This window comes from Ornithodoros turicata, chromosome 1 (genome assembly GCF_037126465.1).
Source record: "Ornithodoros turicata isolate Travis chromosome 1, ASM3712646v1, whole genome shotgun sequence".
NCBI lineage: Eukaryota > Metazoa > Arthropoda > Arachnida > Ixodida > Argasidae > Ornithodoros > Ornithodoros turicata.
Genome location: NC_088201.1, coordinates 170088361 through 170103051, shown reverse-complemented (window position 1 = coordinate 170103051; position 14691 = coordinate 170088361). Strand labels below are relative to the sequence as shown.

The window sequence follows — 14691 nt, the reverse complement described above, 5'->3', positions numbered from 1 at the left end:
CTCGAAGCCATCACTACAGCTGTTCGACGCGCGACTAAGACAGTCCTCCTCTCAGCCAAACAGCCACGACCAAACTTGAAATTCCTGTCTCTACGAGCAGCCAGAAGAAGGGCTCAGAGGCTGCTACTCGGTACTGGCTCACCTGGCCATCGCACTGCATACAACAAGGTCTCAGCTGCCTTCAGACGTTATGCTCTTCGTCTCCGTCGACACGAATGGCACCAGTTCACCCAATCTCTCACGCCACACTCTACGACTGCCTCCATCTGGAAAGTCATCAAGTCCCTTGATGGTCTCCCCACTCCGTCCAAGACTCTGCCTTCACTCGCTTTGGCTGTGGGACAGACTTCACAACAGCTTGCAAGTGACTTTGCCGACACTCTCTCCACCTCCACTCTGCCACCACACCCTCTTGACCCCTTCACCCCCACAGGCTCACATCCTACGCAGCCCACTGATGACCCCTTCTCTCTACGTGAACTGAAGCATGCCTTATCCCGCTGCAAGCGGAAATCCGCCCCTGGAGCTGATGGAATCAATTACCAAATGCTAAAGAACTTAGAGGGTCCTGCCCTTCTGCAGCTGCTAGACTACTACAATGACATGTGGGCCACTTCCTGCATACCTCCCAGCTGGAAACATGCTCAGATCATTCCCATTCCCAAGCGCAGAAAGACCCCTTCCACCCTCAACAATTTCCGCACCATTGCCCTTACCTCTGCTGTTGGCAAGGTACTGGAACGTATGGTCCAACGTAGACTCGTCTGGCTTCTCGAAAGTACATCAGCGCTACCCGATCACCTGTGTGCATACAGGGAACGACGCACTACTGCCGCAGCCCTCCTCGCTCTCTCCGCCAAGCTACAACAAGCCTTCGCTGACCGCAACCTGTCCCTTGTCCTTTTTCTGGACGCTAAGCAAGCGTTTGATAACCTTAGTCATCAGTCCATCTACGACGCCCTTGCAAGGCATCACGTCAATGGCAGGCTCCTGGCCTACCTCACTGCCTATCTCACCAACCGTACCTTCAACGTCGCAGTCTCTGGTCAAATTAGCACCACCCGACTCAGTACCAAAGGAGTACTTCGGGGAGGGGTTCTCTCCCCCATCCTCTTCAACCTCGCACTCGCCGACATTCACTCTGATCTTCCTGACACATCAGTCACATCCATCTTCCTCATCAACGCTGATGACATCTGTGTAACCTTCACTGGTCACTTCAGAACAAGACTTCAGTCTTCAGCGCAAGCTATTCTTGACCACCTTGCTAACAAGCTCTCCGTCACTCCACCTCGCCGTCATCTTCCTAACGGGTACCCCAGCCTAACTCTTGGGAACATTCCTGTGCCAACAGTTCACCACACCAAATACCTTGGAGTCCACTTCGACTCACGGCTTCTCTGTAACCATCAAGTCAACCATCTGGTCAGCACCTGTCGCCCTCTCCTCAACATCTTGAAGCGAATGGGTGGCCGTTCCTGGGGAAATCATCCACGTAGCCTCCTCCTTCTATACAAGGCTCTAATCCACAGTCGCCTCGCCTATGCTCTTCCATACATTGACCCTTCACCGACTGGCTGGCGACAACTTAATCGCTTTCAGAGAGCTGGCCTAAGAGTAGCCCTAGGACTACCATCCTTCGCCAACGTGAATGACACCCTCATCGAAGCCTCCGCTCTACCTCTTGAACATTAAGCTGTTGTCTCTTCACTCCGTGCTCTAATTAGGCTACATGAAGCCGGCACTGCATCCTCCATTCTCACCTCACTAAAGAAATGCTCTGATACAGCTCCTGACACTCTTGCTCTCAAACTACTTAACCAGCTTCCCAACAAGGCTCACTGCCTGCCACAGCACTCCCCTTTCTGGAGGGAATTTTTCCCACATGTCCGGCTTGACATTCCTGGCCTCAGAAGCAAGAAAGCCTACTCAACTGACGTTATGAAGGCCAAAGCCATTGACCATGTACACACCGTGTATCAGCACGCACTACATGTTATTACACGCACTACACTACTACACGCACTACTTCTGGGCTTCGGCCCAGGAAGCACTAAAAACGGTTGAAAACTGGGGGAAAGTTGGTGGAGCGGAAATAAACAGAACAAAATCCTCCTGCATGTACGTAGGAGGATTACAGCCAAGAAGGGATATCGGGGTCAAAATACAAGAAGAAATAAAAAATTCTGGGAATATATTACAACAAAATGGGAGTAGCAGAGAGTAATGGGAAATTGAAATTAAAAGAATGTAAAGAAAAACTAGATAAATTTGGAGGGGCAAGTGTCCCACTCCTCACGCCAGCAAGAATAATAAGCACATTCATCATTCCAAAATGGGCTTATTTATTTGGGGTACATGCAGTCAAAAAAGAGGTTCTCACCAAAATGAGACAGTTAATCTTCCAATTTTTGTGGGAAGGGGCGGACTCCGTGGATAAGTCAGAAAAAAAAAAAGTGCTCAGCAGAGATAAAGGCTGGGTAGAAATACCGGACCTAGAAACACTGAACAGAGCTCACTTGCTAAGGGGAATTTATAATTGTTTGGAAGGAGAGTGTTTGGCAGAAGAGATAACTAAATTTTTGATGGGCTACGCAATAGGGTGGTTCATACCTGGGAGAGTGGAAATTTCAGGAGCCAAGTCCGCCTATCTCCCATGGACGTATAAAATTAGCAAATATACGATCAGGGAATTGAAAGAAATAAACAAGGAGTTGGATTATCCAAACCTCAAGGCTTACGAAATTTACGGGGTTCTAAGGACTAAAGAGGAAGACTCAGCGGAAAGTAAACTCGTGCCTCAAGCGTGGCACAGAATTTCACGTTTTTGGGTTGAGGATTCAAGAAGGAGTGTGATGTGGAAAATCGCTCATGAGGTCATTCCGGTTAGGGAACTGGAAAGAAATAATCAGATGGAAGTTGCATTGCCTGTCGGTCCCCAGAGACGGTAAGGAATGCGACTTTCGAGTGCATGACCGCTGCGAGAACCTGGAGGGAGGTAAAAAAAATACTTCAATCCAAAAGGGCTCACTTACGAAGAAGCGATGGGATTTCACCTAGTTAAGTTAAATAAGAGGGCACAAAAATTATTTCATTTAGTCGCCGTAGAGACTACCTACCAAGTTTGGGTGAACCGGTGCAGAGTTGTACTCAGCGCGGAAGCTTGGCCCGAAGAGGTTATTAAAAATAAAATTAGTTTTTACGTTAGACTATGGCTAGGCAGGGAATATGTGTGGTTGGGGGAAGAAGCTTATAGAAGAGACTGGCAGTCCCGGTTTCAAAGCCGAACATGGCATCATCAAATTCAAACTTCATTAATCCAGTAATGCATAAGGCTAATAAATGGCAAAAGGGGCAATTGGTCTTATCATTACCACGCTGCTCCCCCATCGATCCGCCTTTACGGCGCGACTGATTGGGGGAGCCTGTGGGCACAGGAGGTATGGCGGAATGCTAGGAACTTTGGCATTTAGTTGCCCTCCAGGTGCGAGAACAGCAACGGGAATCTCCGGAGACCCGGTCGCAAACGTTGAGGGAATATTTGGGTTATAGGTTTATTAGGTACAGCTGGGCCAAATTTTAGGAGATGGACACCTCTCTAATAGGTGTTCCATCAGTATCAGTTTGCGATACAAGAGTACCGCTTAAACCAGTGGGAAATCGCTGCTGTTGTGCTGTGCGCGTGTGGATTGAGTCTTTTTACCGTGTGCTCCTCTTCGAGGGAGTTCCGGTAAGAAACCATTAGGGGATAGCATTTGCTACTAACAAGTAGTGTCGAGTTATTCAGACTTAAAGGAGCAGTCTAGAGGCCCACAACTTTGTTTCTCTTTTTGGTCAGTATGGAATGTTAGGCGGCCGAAAACAGTTTTTCCACAATTAGTGCAACCGTAGCGAAATTGGGACGTCTGCAATAGCTCCCCGAACCTGCCGTGCGCGAAACACCCTCCTTCGCCTTCACGATAGGCGCGTGATGAGCGCCACCACGTGCGTCACTATGTGCCGCAAGTGGTGAGGACGCTCCTCATTGGACCTGGGATCACATGATCGCGGTGAGCAACATCGCGCAGGCCGGATCATCTGCTACCGCTTCGGAGACGCCATGCGTTCTCCGGCTACGTGATGTCCGAAACAGAGGATTTGAAGGCTGTCCACGACACAACCACGATTTTTTGGGACCGCAGACACCACAGGAATAACGAGTGGTGCAGCCCGAAATTAACTGCGCTTGTACAGCGAAAACCCCGTGCTTCCAGACAGTGTGCAGCCTGTCCGACAGTTTTCACCGCACAGTTGGTTCAGTGGCTAACAGGTGGCGCCACAATACCGCCGCCATCGCTTGCTTTCTGCTACTGTGAATTCTGAGATTGCACAGAAGCCACGGATATATTACTGTTGTGATCGTAATCTTATTTTCTCAGGCTGCATATATGCTTTGTTCTTTTTAGAAAACGTGATATAAATCATATAAAGAATAAAAGTCAACAAGAAACAGCTCGCAATGTTCGTAGCAGACGGTTTTTCCTACGAACGAATGAGGGGCTCTCTACCACCAGCGTCACGTAGAGTGGGCGTGGTCTGCAGTTGGAGCGCTCCGGCCTGTCACCGCGGCAGCGATTTTCCAAATTAATTGCACCATGGTGAAACAACTTTGGACAGAAATATTTTGTGGGAATGCTTTTCACATACTGCTTTACAAGATGACAGCAGTTTTTGGCCATGTTAGATACCACTTTAATGCTCCTTTAAGATTTCATTCCAAATGAGTGCAATTTTTAGGCGCTCTTTAGCGCACTATCCGCTAACTTGCAGCGTTCGGTGGCATGCTCTCCTGCATGCCTTAAGTTCCTGTATATAATTTAACATTCAGAACAAGTCTGCCTGAAGATGTAACCGTTTGCATTTAATGTTCATCTCAGTTACTTAGTTATTTCTCTTGTTGCTTAGGCAGCATTCAGCCGGTGTTAGCATTGCTCGCACGGGTGATTCCAACCTTGAGCATTCGGGCGACCAAGAGGGTTTCTCATTGGGCCGCCGCCGATCGGTTGGCTTCTCACAGGTCCGCCAACGGACGCGCTCACTGATTGGCTGTAATAAACATGTACTGTTAACTTTTCCAATGTAAATATTTCGCTCCCTTGGGTTACTTGAGGTGTAATTTTTGCTCATATAAGTGTGTGCGTTATAAGCTTGAACAAAGAAAGAGTTGAAATAACGAGTCATGGACGAGGTGGCCGTTGAGCGGCCCCTCGCTTTGTGAGATGAGGGCCCCAATTGGGTGCTTCTTGAAAGAGGTCTTAGCGGCAGCTAAAGTAGTGGCACCCGGCCTCATACGAGGAGGCCAAGCACTTGGCGAGGGTTTCTATGAGGTGGTGTGCCACAATCTCGAGGGAGCTAGGTTGTTAAAGGAACAAGGGAAACTGAAGATCGGCGGAAAAGAGGTTGAATTGTGGCCGCTGGATTCAAAGGTGAAAAGGGTGACTGTTTACAGATACCTAATTGACTCTCCCGATACTGAGCTAGAGGCTGCGCTGAGCCAGTATGGGAAAGTAATAAAAACTAAGCGGGAGATGTTGGCTGGAGAACATTCAGACTGTGAAAGCGGCAATCGGTTGGTGCTCATGGAAATGAGCACGGCCGTGCCGAATTTCATAAGAAGAAACGGGTAAGACCGTTAGACCGTAAGAAAAGTGCGGGTCGAATGTTTCTACAGTGGGGTAGAAAATCGATGTGTGAGGTGCGAAGCGGCATCCCATGTGGCAAGGGACTGCCAAGCAAGCAAATGCAGAGGTTGTGGTAAGATGACTGAAGGGGACTGCGAGTGTGGACAAAAGCAAGCAAACAGGGTTGTTGGGCGTAAGGGACCAGCCGCATGGGGTGGAAAGGCGGCACAGGTGACCAGGGAAGTTGAGGATAACCCTACAAGAAGCTTTTGGTTAGATAAAAAAGGTTTCCCCAAACTTGGATTCGGAATGGGTGAAAGGAAAGAGTCTGAAAAGACGGGAGAAACAAGCGGGGACGTGGAAGAGGCTGCAAGCGAGCGAAACGAAAATTGAGCGCAGCAGGGAAATGATTTGGAAGTAGCGGATGTCGTACAACATGCGGTAGACGGCAAAGAGGATGAAACAGACGTTCCACAAGATGAGAAAACGAATGTTGTTCCACAGACCGTTGAGGCTCTGGGGGCAACAACGGAAGAGTCGGACAGTGAGTCCACTACAACGATTGAGACCACCCCAGAGTCGGCGATCACCTGGACAGAGTCCGAAAATGAAGGAAACAAAACCCTGGTAGAGGAAGAGGAATCAGAAAAGGAGGTTGTCCTGCCTAGCACTCCCAGACGGAGTGAAAGGAAAAAGCGGAAGGCAAAAAATACAAGGAGCAAACAGTAAAACTCTTTTGGGTGGGTTGCGATTTAGAAAACAAGGTAAATTTAATGTAAAGAACACAAAATTAACTCCAAATTAACCCATTCACGGACCTTAAAATTTTAACCATTAACGTAAGAGGCATGCGCGATAGAATGAAACAAAACGAAATTATTGATTTGGCCCGTTTCTTAGGAGTCTCAATCCTATTCATACAAGAAAGCCACCTTTTCAAACGCGCAGAAATCGTCAATTTGGAAAAAATCACAGAGTTAAATCGTACTGGAGTTTCGGAACTCACAACTCCAGAGGGGTAGGCATCATCATCCTGAATAGTAATAACATCAAAGTGGTAATATGGGAACGAGATACTGAGGGGAGAATCATCAAGGTAGTTATGAAGGTAAATGGAGAGGAATTAGTAGCTTTAAGTGTTTATGGTCATAATAACTCAAAAGCAGCTTTTAGCTTCTACAAACACGAACTCCCGTATTTTTTAATAAATAACCAAAGTACTATAATGGCCGGCGACTTTAATTGTGTCATTGACACAGCAAATAACTGCTCGCAGCGCAGACACAGCAACGCCGCTGCAGCTAAAAAATTATATTTCCTATTAAAATGTAAAAAGATGAAGGACCTCTGGGTGCATACTGCAAACAGCGACAGGGGCTACACCTGCTTCAGAAAAACAGCAGCTAACCGATTAGACCGAATCTACTGCACGGGATCACTAAGCAAAAAGAAAAACAACAATGCAGTTATTGACACAATTGGTATTACGGACCACAAGGCAGTTCTGGCGAATTTAGGTGGAATAGGAATCCATGGCTCCCGGGTTGCCCCTTGGATGATTAATATGGCATTGCTAGAGCACGTGGAGATAGACAAGGACGTGCGCGACATTCTCCGAGGACTGCCCCACGGGAGTCAGTCTTGGATTTCCTGGTGGGCAAAAAAAAGAACCGCATTAAAAGGTGCCTCCAGAAATGGGGCAGGGGAAAAGCAGCACTTAAAAGGCAGGAAACGGAGCGCCTGCAAAGGCATCTGCGTGCCATCGAAACAGGAGAGTCGACACTGGCCGGGAAAATAAAGTGCAGGCGAATAAGCACCTCCGGCGGCTCTGGGAGGAGCGCTGGGATGGGCTTCGTACCGCCTTGCGCGCGACGACTTTGAACGGGAGGCGTGGTGCTCTCGACAGCTGCTTGCTAAAGCGGCGGGCGGGCGACGGGGACAATGAGCTCCCTCATATCGTCTGAGGGAGACAGGCTGGAAAGAGCCACAGACATGGCCAATGGTCGTTTTTTCGCAATGCAGTTCCAGCAAACAGTTGGCTGCGACGCCCCATTCGATGGCCAGAGCCTGCACTTGAAACGAAGGATGTGGTTGTTGCAATAAAGAGCATGCGTAAAGGGAGTGCGCCTGGACCTGATGGGTTAGGCTACGGCTTTTATAGCAAATACGCTGAACTTGTGGGGACCATACTTGCGAGCGTGTTTAATGAGAGCGTAGAAAAGGGGGACTTAGGTCAACATTTCTTAGAAGGGTATATTATTTTGATTTGTAAAAACGAAGAAAGGAATGAGCATCTCGATGCCTGGAGACCTATTACTCTATTAAATTCGGACCACAAAATTCTTTCTAAATTATTGGCAAACAAATTGGCTGAAGAAACAGCAGATACAATCTCCCCATTCCAGAGAGCAGGGGTTGCAGGTAGAAATATTCACAGGAAAATAGCAGAAGTTAGAGACACTTTAACTTGGGCGGCGGATAGAAAGATAGGAGGCATCGCGCTTACTATAGACCAAGAAAAAGCTTTCGACAAAATTAGGCACGATTTCTTATTTGCCGAATTGCAAAAGATCGGTATTGATGCTGCTTTAGTGAACGGCATCAGAGCATTATCAGGGCCTTAAGGCGCCATGCAGTAGGGTGCTCATCAACGGGGCAGTAAGTGAACCTTTTCAGGTTCAAACTGGAGTCAAGACAGGGTTGCCTCTGCTGTATGTCGTGGCCTTCAATGCTGTCCTCAACAAAAGTGTAAAAGTCCGCCTAGTGCAGTCCCTGGAGGATTGTGGTCTGCTCGTCGCCAACACAGGTGAGATAACCTTTTACAGGCCACCAGTGTCCAGTGCTATCGACGTCACCCTGCACACCCCGGACGTTCCTGCACACTGGGAAGTCGGAATGGACAGATGGGGCAGCGACCACTTCCCGATCGACGTGACCCTGGCCTACAAGCACCAGGACCCGAAGCGCCGGACCACCATCATCGTGTGGGACTCCTTCCGAGCCTCCCTGGACGGATCCCCAGCCTCCCAGGACATCTCAAAGACATCAGGACAGCCCTGACCGCCGCAATCAAGTCCGAGACAACGCCAGCAACCGGCCCGAAACCTGACCTGAAGTACTTCCGTCTGTGTGCTGCGAGGCGCCGCGCACAGAGGGCCCTGCGTCGGAACCACTCCCCATGCGTCAGAGGGCATACCGACGAGTTTCCGCCGCCCTGCGCAGATACGCGGTCACGCTGCAGCGCTCCCAATGGAAGCAGTTCTCAGCCTCCCTGACCAGCGGCACATCGGCCCGGAAATTCTGGTCTGTCGTCAACGCCCTGGGGGGGAGGAGGAAGGCGAACCCCTTCAGCTCCATGGCTCTAGCCAAAGGGGTCTCCCTGGAGGAGCTGGCTGAGGACCTCGCTGACCTGTTCGGCGCAAGGAGGGACGACCCTTCCACGGCGGCGCCTCCAGCATCCCCCACGGACCTGGACCACCCCTTCACGGCCGGAGAACTGCGCTTCGCCCTGGACCACCTGAAAGCCAAGTCAGCCCATGGGATGGACGGACTCACCTACCAGTGCCTGCGGAACCTACCGGACAAGACAACCTCACGCCTCCTGGATACCATCAACCAGTACTGGGACCAGGACACGCCACTACCATCCTGGAAAGAGAGCGTTATCGTGCCGATATTGAAGCAAGGGAAGCCCCCGGGGGAACTGAGCTCCTATCGGCCGATATCGCTCACATCATGTTTGGCTAAGTTGACAGAGCGGTTACTACACCACCGCATTACATGGCTACTTGATTCCAAGTCCTTTTTTTTTCCTGCATGACAGGTTTTAGTGTAGTGTACGTGTGGTTAGTGCCGTGTTACCACGTGGGTTACAGCAAGTCACCATGAACTCACCGCCTTTTCAACTACTCTCCACGGAGGGAACTACCAACCCGCCGCGGCCCAAAACTCCGAGCGTCAACGGACTCCCAGGTACTGTGCCCTCTACTACTACGAAACGGCCGCGAACCGAGAACGACGCAAGTAGTACAAGCACGGTTTGCTCTGTGCAACATCTCTATGACCCTGCCCACTTCACCGAGCCTGTCAACAACGCCACTTCTCCACCGCCGAAGGACGACAACATGGACGACGATGACCCAACACCCTTCGTCACCGTCGTCTACAAGAAGACGCGAAAGGCAGGCATCCCAGTTGTGTTGCAACCTCTGAACCCAGCAGCCTCCCTCAAGGCCGTCAACCCCAACCTGATTGCCAGTGACGTGATGCGATCGACGCAAGAGCGGATAAAAGGTCACAGATTCAACCAGGACCGCAGCGTGACTGTGACAATGGCCACTCTACAAGCTGCAAAAGATCTCATGCAAGTCACCTGTGTAGCCAAAATCGCAGTGACGACGAGGATACCGGAATCCTACGCCAAGAACATCGGCAAGAAAAATGGTGTCAGAACGCGATACACAGATGAACAGCTGTTGGCCTACCTCAGCACACAAGGCGTCATCGAAGCCCGTCGTCAACGAGTCTACCGGAAGGACGCATAGGGAAGAACAACGGAACGCACGACGGACTCTGTGATCTTGATGTTCCGCAGTGACCGGCCCATGCCCAACAGTGTCACACTCGGTTTCAACACCTACCGAGTGACGGAACATGGTGCAAAAGCCAAAAAAGCCGTCTCAAGCTGCCGCAAAAGCCCCGGAGCTCACAAGAACGGACTTCCCTGCTCTTCCTCAGCGGAAACCAACGCAACGCCGTGAAGGAAAGAGGGACCCACGGAACAGCGCCCAGGCAGCCCCAGCAGCATCACCAAAAAGTGTTTAGGATGTCCCCCCAGAAGCCCCAGCCGCCACCACCTAGCTACAAGCAGTCCCACAAAGGAAATCAGGCAACACGGAAGCAAAGAACCCGCCAAGCGTTCAAGCAACCCTGCGTCTGTAAGCTCTGCCATGTTCGTGGTGTCAATGGTGTCCCTCCTGTCTAGTACACTGAAGGCCCTCATCGCCGCTATACCTGGCTCATGGGACATTCCTGAAGTTCATGCGATGCTGGCCCAAGAAAGACAACTAACCGGTGCTCTCGCCCAACTCCATCATGGCCTGTAACCTGATACGACGATACGGACTCACAACGGTCTTCCACTGGAATTGCCGTTCGCTGAGAAACAAGATCCCGGACTACAGTGAATTTGTGTCGCGACATCAGTTCCCTGTGATCAGCCTCAGTGAAGGAAGACTTCCAGCTAACTTCAGCCTACCTGGTTACCTCACGTACGAGTGAACAAAGCCGACAGGACCCAGACGAGCCGCGCTACAAATAAACTCTTCAGTCCCATAGAGCACGACTTCTACCACCAGCACCGATATACATGGGAAACCTGTGCCTCCAGAGTAAGGATACACAGCCTGGACATCACCATAGTGAGTGTGAATCTGCAACCTTGCACAGCCATCGATTTGCGACCTTTAACTGGTGAACAAAAGAGACTACCTGGCCCCTACACTGTGATTGGTGACTTTAACGCGCACAACGCGATGTGGAGCTCCGCAACCACGGATAAGCGGGGTGCCGACATCGAATCCCTAATGGACGAACTGGATCTATTTGTTGCTAACGATGGACAACCGACATATCCGCGATCAGGGACGATGCTGGACCTAGCCCTTTTATCCCGCAACCTCATCCGTGCCTTTACCTGTGTGTCAGACATAGAAACTCACGGAAGTGACCATGTACCTGTGCTGTTAAATTTGTGTGACCAACAAGACAAAAGACGCAAACACGAAGTGCACAAGACAAACTGGGGACGGCTCACCAAATGGCTGGAAGATATCGGCATAGCCAACACAGACGTCAACGACCTTGCAACAGCCATCCAGGAAGGAATGACGGCGGCCACAGGTGTGTTCACTGTTCCCGTCAATGGGGCGCACGTAAACGGTGACTGCGAGCGCCTCCGTGCTGTGCGACGGCGCGCTGAAAGAAAAGCAGGAAGAACCGAATTACCAGCGACATCCGGGAAGCCAGGCGGATACAAAAACAAATCCAACGCCTCTTCGAAAAACTACGCAAAAAAATGGGCAATCCTTCTGCACCAGCACTCAGCAGCAAAGAAGCTCTTCGACCGCATCCGGGAAGAAACGACACCGGCAACTCAGCAGCATCCCTTCACAGCCCTGGCACTCGCCACCAACCGTCCAATCCAGGAGCTGGCGGACGAGTACAGTGAAAAGCTGGCAAGAAATGACGACTCATCTGCACAAGCAGCCTCCATCACCGTGAAATATCGACCCGGGAATCCCCTTGACGAAGAATTCACCATGCTGGAGCTCCAACAAGTCCTGGATTTCTGCCCACCACACTCAGCCCCTGGTCCGGACGGCGTGACATACCAAACAATGAAGAACCTTGGCTGCAAGGCGCTGTCCCGGCTCCTTCGTCTCTTCAACGAAATCTGGAACACAGGAGAAATACCACAGTCATGGAAGCTATCTAGGATAAAGCCTCTCCTGAAACCCGGAAAACAACCCACAACCCTGGATTCCTTCCGTCCCAAGATTGTACACAGCAGGCTACAGTGGTACCTGGAACGCAACGGCCTCTACCCGGAATGCGTGCGGGCTTCGGGAACAACAGAAGCACCATCGACCCTGTGGCAGACCTCGTCAGCAGCGTGGAACACAACAACGAAGCGGGCCTGATATCTGCGGCCATATTCCTGGATGTTAGCGGTGCGTTTGACAACGTACATCACTCGAAAATCCTGACGGCGCTGAAATGTATCGTGATTAGTGGTAAGCTGCTCCACTTCATGTACAGCTACCTGACGGACCGATACATCTACGTCGACACCCCGGACGGACAAAGCGACCACTACCTAGTGACAAGAGGAGTGGCACAAGGAGGGATACTGAGTCGCACCCTTTTCAACGTTACAGTGATGTGCTTCCCTTCGGTGCTGCCCGGAAAAACCGGACTAATCATGTACGCAGATGATCTGTGCCTGTGGACTTCTCACACTGACCGCAGGCTGCTAACGATGCGTCTACAGTCAGCCATGGACGCAGTGGCAGCGTACCTGGGCGACCATGGACTGAAAGTGTCTCCCTCCAAGGCAGTCTTTCTTCCTTTCACCAAACGGCCATTCGACCACTACCTCAACCACGTGGATAACCATCCACTGCAAGTAGTGTCGCACCACAAATTCCTGGGAATCCACCTAGACAAAGGGCTCACTTGGCACAAGCAAGTAGAACACGGTTACATCTTCAGGCTGACTTGCTCAGAATGTTAATTATACACAGGAACTTAAGGCGCACAGGAGAGCACACCACTAAACGCTCAAAGCTAGAGGATAGTGCCGCTAAAGAGCGCCTCAAAGTTACACTGATTTGGAAAGAAATTAACCTTAAGGCTGAATAACTCTACACTACTTGTTTATTACTAGCGACTGCTATCCCTTAATGGTTCCTTACCGGCACTCCCTCGAAGAGGAGCACACGCTAAATAACTCGATGCACACGCGCACAGCAAAAACAGCCGTTACTTCCCACTGGTTTAAGCTACTCTTCCGAGCCGTCTGCTTGGTACGTGCCATTCTAGCTTGTGCAGTAGCCAGGACTCAACGAAACGGTAGGGGGAGTGACGTCATAGAGAAATGGACTGAGGTCTGCCTGCTCGATAATGGCGGCAAAGTTCACCCCTACGGGAAAGGGGCGGGTAAGTGGGGAAAAGGACAGAAAGAGAGAGAAGAACAAAAGTTTAGATTGATGGTCCCACCATTGACCCACACCAACACTAATGTGGCGCTAGTGTAGGCTAAGATGTAGATGGTGGAGGCGAAGAGTAGCAGGGCATCCCTGGCAGATCTTCGGGTTTGGATTGACCCTCTTGAGTATAGTAGGTCGTTGAGCGAGGCGTATGGCAGGTTGAGCTCCTTGTACTTCTTAAGGAGGTCATCCCTTGGCGTCTGGTGGTCCGGGCAATGTAGTAATACATAGTTCAAATTGCCCTGATGATTTCTCTTTCATTTCGGTTTTCCGCAGCCTATCGAACTGCCTGAGGAGCCGTTCTCTCCTGAGAACCGGCCTCTCCGTATGCAAGTCCGCTTAGATCTCGTTGTGGTAGTCCAAGAGCTGTTCTCAGTCCTGTTCTGTGGGCCGCCTCCAGTTGTAACTGCTTTGACGGCGGTGGGAAGGCGTATCGTAGAGAGTAGAGCATCCGCGATACCACCAAGGCTCTGTGAAGGGCGCGGAGAGCCTTCGGCGAGCAGCCCCAGTTCGTGCCCTGAAGACGTTTCAAGGCTCGCTGTAGAGTTGCAGTTGACTCCTTTATGACGTTAGCCTGTGGAATCCAGCTCAGTTTGCCGTCCGTTGTCACTCCCAGGAACCTATGCTTCCTGACTGACGGGATGGTGGTGTCGTCTATCGCAACAGTGACTGCTCTTCGCCGGCCTCTATTGAACATCATACAGCAGGATTTTTCCGCAGAGATCGTTAGCCCCCCCGGTCTCGAGAAAGCTGGTATTTGCTTTTAGCGCTGCTTCCATCTTCATTTTCATTAACCCCATTCTACACTCAACGCACCAGAGGGCTAGGTCATCCGCGTAGATGAATAAAGAGATGGCTGGCTTGCTGGTGGTGTGTGGGCCGGGAGGGATGCCAGGGTTACGTTAAACAGTACACCGCTAGGGACACTGCCCTGTGGTATGCCTCCTATGTGCCGCTGTTTGCTTAGGGTGAAGCCAAGTCTCCCTTGAGCCGTACGGTCAGTCAGTAGATTGGCCACAAACCGGTGGGTTCGTCCTTTCACTCCAATGGTTTGAAGGCTCGTGACTGCTACCTTGGGAGACACGTTGTCTGCCGTGTATCAAGGAACAAGGCCATGGTGGACAGCCTTCTGTTTTTGGCGTCGTCGATGACAGAGCAGAATTCGACAATGTTGTTCGCTGAGCTCAGGCCTCTCCTGAACCCAATCATACAGGATGGCAAGGCGCTGTTGGTGTCCAGGTACCAGTGTAGCCTAGCCTGCA

General features: G+C 50.8%; 1 pseudogene; it reads right to left on the bottom strand.

Moving 5' to 3' along the window:
- The window catches only part of LOC135378780 (histone H3-like), a 58600-nt pseudogene extending 45343 nt beyond the window's left edge, over nt 1–13257 (bottom strand).
- Between the last annotated feature and the right edge of the window lie 1434 nt (nt 13258–14691).